The sequence below is a fragment of the Chiloscyllium plagiosum genome, unplaced genomic scaffold, assembly GCF_037043375.1.
Source record: "Chiloscyllium plagiosum isolate Xiang-an unplaced genomic scaffold, Cpla_swu_hap1 HiC_scaffold_21, whole genome shotgun sequence".
NCBI lineage: Eukaryota > Metazoa > Chordata > Chondrichthyes > Orectolobiformes > Hemiscylliidae > Chiloscyllium > Chiloscyllium plagiosum.
The window spans coordinates 62,837,228-62,845,810 of NW_028270159.1; positions in this window are offsets into that span (position 1 = coordinate 62,837,228).

An 8,583-nucleotide genomic window follows, 5' to 3' on the forward strand; every position below is an offset into this window, starting at 1 on the left:
ACAACCTCGTTGGTTTTTAAGGGGTTCTAACCTCTCTCCGTCACTCAATGTATTTACAGAATCTCTTTGAATTATCTTTAACCTTACCTGCCAAGGCTATCTCCTGTCCTCTCATTGCCTTCCTCATTTCCTTCTAAAGAATACCCCTACACTCTTTATACTCTTCAAGACATTCAGTTGATCCCAATTGTCTCTCTAATAGATGGTTATTTTTTATTCTTGACTTGAACTTCGACATCTTTATTCATCCAGTGTTCCCTAACCTTACCAGCCTTGCTTTTCACTCTAACAGGAGCGGAATATTTCTGAACTCTTGTTGTCACACTTTGGAAGGCCTCCCACTTGTCAGTCCTCCTTTTCCCTGCGATTAGTCTACTCCAATCAACTTTTGAAAGGTCTTGTTTCATACCCTTTCATAACCATTTGCCTTACCCCAATTAAGAGCTTTACCTTTTATCCTTTTACATAACTATTTTAAAATTACTAGGATAATGATCACTGGTCCAAAAGTGTTCCCTGATTCACACTTCAGTCACTTGCCCTGCCTTCTTTCCCAAGAGAAGGTCAAGTTTTGATCTGTGTCTCATTGGAAGATTTATATATTGATAAAAGAACATTTTCTTGCAATTGAACAATTCTTCATCATCAAAACCTTTAACACCATGGCAGTCTGAGACAGCATTTGGAAAATTAAAATCCCATACTATTACAAACTTATTATTCTTCCATATATTTGAGATCTCTCGACATTTTTGCTTCTCAATTGCCCTCTGACTATTGGGGAGCCAATAGTACAATCCCATTAAGGTGATCATCCCTTTTTTATTTCTAATTTCAACCCATATATTTTCACTAAATGATCCCTCAGAAATACCTTCCCTAATTACAGTCATAATATTTTCATTAATCAAAAATGCCAGTCCTTCTCCCACCTTGCCTCTTTTTGTCCTTCCTGTACCATCTAAAACCCAGAACACTGAGCTGCCAGTCTTTTCCAGTCCTCAGCCATGTTTCTGTAATAGCAATGACATCCCAGGCCCATGTTCCCTTACAGGCCCTGAGTTCATCAGCCTTATCCATGAGACCTCTTGCATTGAAATAAATGCAGTTTAAGTGTTCAGTGTTCCTTTGTTCTCTGACTTGTTCTTGACTGTCCTTTCTAAAGAACGTGCTGTTTTCTGATTCAGAATCATTGTCATCTTTCTTTCTATTTTCACTGTTGTTTAGAAAGCCCCGCCCCACCTCTCTCAAATCTGACAATCTCCTGAAATAGAGCGAGCAAATCTCCCCACCAGGATATTGGTCTAGTTCAGGTGAACAGGTCTTTTCTGTCCCAGAAGAGATCCCAATGTTCCAAGAAAGTGACTCCCTGCACATTGCAGCACCTCGTCAACCATTGATTTATCTGCCCTGTCCTTTTATTCCTTCCCTCATTAGAACTTGGCACCAGAAGTAAACCAGAAATTATTACTTTTCATATTCTGTTTATGAACCTGATACTTAACCAGTTATACTCACTCTGTAAAGCCTTACCCTTTCCCTGACTATGTCATTCCTATCGATGTATACAACAATTTCCAGCTTCTCACTCTCCCCTTTGACAATTTGCATCAAACGTTTTGAGAATCTTTTACCCTGGCACCAGAAAAGCAACGTACTCTCCCAGATTCAACACTCATTACCGCAGAATCTCCTGTCTGTGCCCCTCACAGGAGAGTTCCCGAAAACAATTATTCTTTTCAATCTTGACAATCCTATTTAACATAAAATTCATTGTTAGTGCCCAAGATCTGTTGACCACTTCTATTTTTCTCATTCAACAATCCCCAAAATGGAATATCTGTCTGAGAGAGGAATAGCCACAGGAGACTTCTAAACCAGCTTCATACCCTTCCTGACGGACAGTTATCGATCTGAATGATCCTGCTGTGTAATCACTGCACTATACATACGGATCATCACACTCAATATCTCTTACAGGCCATCATTAACATTAATCCTACAAAGAAGAAGCTCTCAATAGCACCTTATATATTAAATGATACTATTTTTCCTTCTTTATTTAATATGAAGCATGCAAAGAAAAATTAAAAACATAAATATTAAAAAGAAATCGAAAACTTAACTGAACAAATGAAAAAAACAATTCCTCCTCAAATAATCCAACATTCAGCTTTCACTGTCCGGATACAAAAACCTCTCCCGAGCCGTCCCTATTCGGGCTTCTCCACAAGCTCAAGGTCCTTCTTCATCTAATTTTCTAACTGAGTTTTTTTTCCACAAAACTCACCCACCACTGACAACAGGCTCACCAGTCTATAGTTCCTTGGCTTTTCCCTACCACCTTTCTTAAATAATGGCACCATGTTAGGAAGGGATCTTTCTCCTTTCTCCTTCCTGGGCCTCTCCATCTCCATTTCCGGCGACAGACTCAACATGGACATCTACTTCAAACCCAGTGACTCCCACAGCTACCTGGATTACATCTCCTCCCACCCCCACTTCTATAAAAACACCTTCCCTGATTCCCAATTCTCCTCCTCAGCCGCATCTGCTCCCAGGAGGACCAATTCCACCATTGAACAGCCTCCTTAAAGATGGCCTCATTCTTTAAGAACCACAGTTTCCCCTCTCACGTGGTTGATGATGCCCTCCAGTGCATCTCCTGCACTTCCCACACCCCAGCCCTTGAACTCCATGTCTCCAAACACAATAAGGAGAGAACCCCTCGGTCCTCACCTTGTACTCCACCATCCTCGGATACAACATCCTCATCCTCTGCCATTTCTGCCATCGACAAACAGACCCCACCACCATGGATATATCAAATTTTGAGAAGACTTGATGTCAGGTTGAGGTTCTAAATTGGAGGAGGGCAATTTTGATGGTATTAGACAAGACAGTTCAAAAGTTGATTGGGGCAGATGTTCACAGGTGAAAGGAATGGTTGGAAAATGGGAAGCCTTTGAAAAAGAGATCATGAGAGTTCAGGGACAGTATTTCCTGTTAGGGTGAAGGGCTAAGATTGTAAGTGTAGGGAGTGATGGATGATCAGGAATAATAACATGCTTCCCTATCTATATAACCTTCTCCAGGACCTGCACTCCTCCAAGTTTCTGTGACATCACCCTGCCCCGAAACACCACCCTATCATTGTAACTACCTGCAGACCCTGCCCCCCTTCTTTATCTCTGTAATCTCCTCCTACACCTCCACCCCTCCCTCTCTCTGTATCCTCCAGGCTCTTCACCACAAACTATCTCTGTCATGTCCAGTGCACATGTAGGAGACATGTCACGTGCACAAAGATTGCTCGTCAGTGACAGACTCTTTGTTTCATGCGAAGTTCTCAGGAACTGAGAGGAAGGGTCCATCACACCAACAGCCAGAGGACATTTCCCTGTGTCTTCCCACTGAAACTGGGCTGGAACAGAATTTCTGTAAATCCAATGAATTGGTGGCTTGACTCCAGGTCCATTTGCTGAAACAAGATCCTTTAAAACTGAGAGTAACTGGCTATGCGAGAGTTAATGATGAGAAAACAGATTCATTCAGAATCTGAGAGTAAATGTGCATCCTGTAAACAGTGAAGGGGGACATGACAGAGTACCTCACTTTCTTACCTCTGTCACCATTTTCTTTTGTTTTGTTTTTAGATGACAGTTAGTGAGGATCATTTACACCCCAATCTTTTGTTTCTTCTCTTCTCCTATTCTCCTGCCTCGCCTCCACCCTGTTCCTTGCACCATTTTGGTCAATATTGTTACTCTGTCATTTCAGCCTCTCCTGCCCTCCAGCCCATCACAGCCTTTCCCTTCTGCTCTTCTTCCCACCTTCCAGCTGAGACACAAGTAACAATGCAGGCAGTTCCCTCTCACACACACTCACATTATCACTGACAGAGATACAGAGACACAGAAGGGTCATCAATCCCACAGGCTCAGACAGAGACAGTGTTCCAGTGATACGTTTTTATTCTGACACTCAAACAGAGCAAGAGATAAAGAAATGATTTATATTTCTCTCCAAACTGGTCTGGAAACAAATCCCAATCTCCAAGTCACATTGACGATAAAATTGAAAAGGATTGTGTTAATCTCTCAAGAGTAACCTACAGCACCCAATTGAATAACATGTCGAATGGACATTTGGGGTGTGGATGTAGACTGTAATGTTAACATTTAACCTTATTTTTCTACACAGTAATTCCTTCCTTCTAACTTAGATTTTGTGTTACTATGTGTACCTACGTTTTGTGCTGAGGTACCTTTGTACCTGAGATGCACAATGTTTGTACTTGTGTACACGTGACAATAAAGTTTAAGTCTATATCTAAATACCAAACACCTTCTTCACTCCCCTGTCTATCCCTGACTCAACTTTCAAACATCTATGAACCAGCACTTCAAGGTCTCTTTGTTCAGCTACTGTCCCCAGGCCCTTTACCATTAAGTGCACATGTCCCACCCTGACTTGCCTTTCCATAATGCAGCACCTCACATTTATCTGAATTAAACCCCATCTGCCACTTCTCAGCCCAGTAATCCATCTGATCAAGGTCCCATTGTACTCTGAGGGAATCTTCTTCGTTGTCCACGACACCTCCAATTTTGGTGTCAAAATTACTAACTATACCTCCAGTGTTCACATTCAAATTGTTTATATAAATGACAAAAACGGTGGACCCAGCACCAATCAATGTGTCACACCACTGGTCACAGGTCTTCAGTCTGGAAAGCAACCTTCTCGTACCCAAACGGTTAATTCTCCTTATATTCCACATGACCTAATGTGCTTAACCAATATACCATCCAGGTCTTTGTTGAAAACTGAACTGAAGTACATATAGATCATGTTCACCATTCTTTCTTCATCAATCCTCTTCATTACATCTTAAAATAACTCAATTAAGTTAGTGGAAAATGATTTCCCACCATGTGGACCTAATTTATGCTGAACCTTTCCAAATATATGCAAAACGTGTCCTCAGGATCCCCCTTCAACATATTGCCCAGCACCAATGCCAGGCTCACTGATCTAGAGTTCCCTGGCTTCTCCTTCCCACATTTCTTGAACAATGGCATCACGTTCGCCAGCCTCCAGCCTTCTGGCACTTTACCTGTGACTATTGATGATACAAATATCTCAGCATGGGGCCCAGTAATCATTTCCCTCACTTCTCACAGAATTCTAGGGTACATCTGCACAGGTCCTGGAGGTTTATCAACCTTTATCTGTTTCAGGTTAAAAATCACACCACACCAGGTTATAGTCCAACAGATTTATTTGGAAGCACCAGTTTTCGGAGCACTGCTCCTTCATCAGGTGGTTATGGTTCTAGAGTATAAGATCGTAGGACACAATTTATAGCAAAAGTTTAGTGTGATGTAACTGAAATAAAATATTGAAAAAGACCTGGATTGTTTGTTAAGTCTTTCATCTTTTAGAATGGGCATGTTGTTTCAGTTCTTTCATATGTAAATCCCAGAACTTGCTTAAAGTTACATTCTCAAGTGAGCTTTAACATGTTGGCCTAGGTAATACATTGAAGGTGTGAGGTGCCTGTGTGTCGCTGTCTGTGCCCCAATGTTCAGACTGATTCGAATCTAAAAAAGAGATTGACAGAATCTTACATGGATTCATGCAGTGTTTGAGCAAAAAAAAATGTAATTCTGAAAGTACAAATTCTCCCCACAAAATTATATGTGTGTGTGCCTAGGTGGGTGTGTGTGTCTGTGGTCAGGGTATGTGAGAGAGTGTGTGTATATGTGTGAGTGTGAGTGTAAAGGTGTATAGGTCTGTGAGAGGGCGCTTGTGAGAATGGGAGTGTACATGTGAGCGTATGAGAGAGGGTCTGCATGATGTATGGGTCTCTAGGCATGTGTGTGTCTATATATATGTGTGTGTGTCTATATATATGTGTGCGTATGTATGTGTGTGTGTATGTGTATGTGCATGTGTGTGTATGTGTATGTATATGTGTGTATGTGTATGTGTGTGTATGTGTCTGTGTGTGTGTACGTGTGTGTACATGTGTGTGTCTGTGTGTCTGTGTGTGAGAGTGTGTGTGTGTGTTTGTGTGTGTGTGTCTGTGTGTGTGTGTGTGTGTGTGTGTGTGTCTCTGTGTGTGTGTGTGTGTGTGTGTGTGTGTAGTGCAGTGGGGTCACCTGTCGTGTAACATGAACCCAAGATCCTGGTTGAGGCCAGCCCTGTGGGAACCGAACTTGGCTATCAGCCTCAGCTCAGCCACTTTGCGTTGTTGCCTGTCCCGAAGTCCGCCTTGGAGGATGGTCATCCGAAGGTCTGGAATGCTGAAGTGTTCTCCGAATGGAAGGGAATACTCCTGTAGGTTGATTGTTGCCTGGTTCAACAATCGGTATTCGATTATCCGTATATTGGATTATCCAGAAAGGTCGCAAAATCCCTGCCCGGACGGAATTTCACAATGTCCCCAAGGTCCTGTACTTCCTGCAGGAGCCTATGCCCCACAACCTGAGCCACCTTCGGAGTTTTAGTTTTGCCCCTTTTAGGGACATAAAATGGTGGGCCCTGTACCGACTGCTGCTGCACACCATCCACCTCTATTCCCTCATCCACCAACCGGATACGCCTTGGTGTGCCCCTTTGCCACTCGGTGGTGGGGATCCTCAGTGGAGAGCTCTCTAGGTGAGAGTCCTCCCCCTTTCTCTCGGGGATCTGGAGTGGAGGGTGCTGCATGCAGCTGTCCCCTACAATCACATTACGGTGGCTCATGGACTCCCAGCCCAACTGCTTGTTCTGTGGTGCTAGAGAGTCCAGAGACCATGTATATATGGGGTGTGGGCATTTGCACTTCCTTTTTGATTTTCTTAAAAACCTTCTCCTCTGTTTCTGGTTGCACTTCAGCCCCACACTTCTGATCTTCGGGCACCCGGTGTGGAGGGGGGAAGGTAGGTCAGAGGACCTCCTCGTGGGTCTGCTCCTTGGCCTGGCCGTAAGTAGGTCCAGGCAGTGGGCCATGGAGGGGGGCGTTAGGGTCGATTGCCTGCTCCTCCTCCTCGGGTATGTTAGAGCCCGGGTGTCACTGGAGAAGGAGCACGTGGTGTCCACCAACACCCTCGAGATTTTCAGGGAGAGGTGGGCACCACAGGGAGTGGAATGTATTATTTCCCCCTCCAACTCTATTTTGATTTAATCCTTACCCTCCCCTTCACTGTTTGATCACGCAGCATTGCCCTTTGATGAGAAGGGCACGGCTTGTCACTGGTCACTCAGTGTTTCCTTTCTTCCTGATTGTGGAATATAAATAAAGATTGAAGCAATTGTTGTGCTTCACAGGTTCTGACACCTGCACGCAGGGGTGCTGGGGAAAAATAAGCACCACCGCGATTGGGTGGTAGTGTGGGGGGGAGAAAGAAAAAGAAATCCCATTGAATTCACCCTCACCCTATTTGCCAAAGCTATCTCATGTCCCATTTTTATTTCCCTGAGTTCCCTCATGTATACTTCTATATTCTTTTAGAGATTCTCTCGATCCCTGCTGTCTATATCTGACATACGCTTGAACAAAACCTTATTCTTGAACAAAACCTCATTTTCTCTGGTCATCCAGCATTCCCTACACCTACCAGCCTTGCCCTTCACCCTAACAGCTACATACTGTCTCTGGATTCTCATTATCTCATTGTTGAAAGCTTCCAACTTTCCAGCCATCCTTTACCTGTGAATACCCACCTCCAATCAACTTTTGAAAGTTCTTGCCTAATGTCATCAAAATTGGCCTTCTTCTAAATTTAGAACTTTAACTTTTAGATCCGGTCTGTCTTTTTCCATCAATATTTTAAAACTGCCTGATTTGGAGATGCTGGTATTATACTGGAGTGGACAAAGTTAAAAATCACACAACATCAGGTTATAGTCCAACAGGTTTATTTGGAAGCACTAGCTTTCGGAGCACCACTCCTTTATTAGGTATAACCACCTGACGAAGGAATGCTGCTCTGAAAGCTAGTGCTTCCAAATAAACCTGTAGGACTATAACCTGGTGTTGTGTGATTTTTAACTTTATTTTAAAACTAATAGAATTATGGTCCCTGGCCCCAAAGTGCTCCCCCGCTGATACCTCAGTCACCTGCCCTGCTTTATTTCCCAAGAGTCGGTCAAGTTTTGCTCTTCTTTCAGTAAGTACATCCACATACTGAATCAGAAAAAAATCTTGTACACACTTAACAAATTCCTCTCCAACCGAGTCCTTAACACTATGGCAGTCCCAGTCTAAGCTTTGGAAAGTTAAAAATCCCCTACCATTACCACCCTATTATTCTTACAGATAACTGAGATCTCCTTACAAGTTTGCTTCTCTATTTCCCACTAACTTTTGGGAGTCGACAGTAAAATCCTAATAAGGTGATTATTCCTGTGAGTACATCCAGGGAAATTATTCATTCCCTACCGGCATTGTGGGTCAACCCACAGCAAGTGGACTGCAGTGATTGAAGAAGGCAGCTCACCACCACCTTCTCAAGGGGCAAATAGGGATGGCTGTCAGTGCTGGCCAGCCAGTGACACCCATTGTCCCATAAATGAATAAAAAAGAAGCAATTT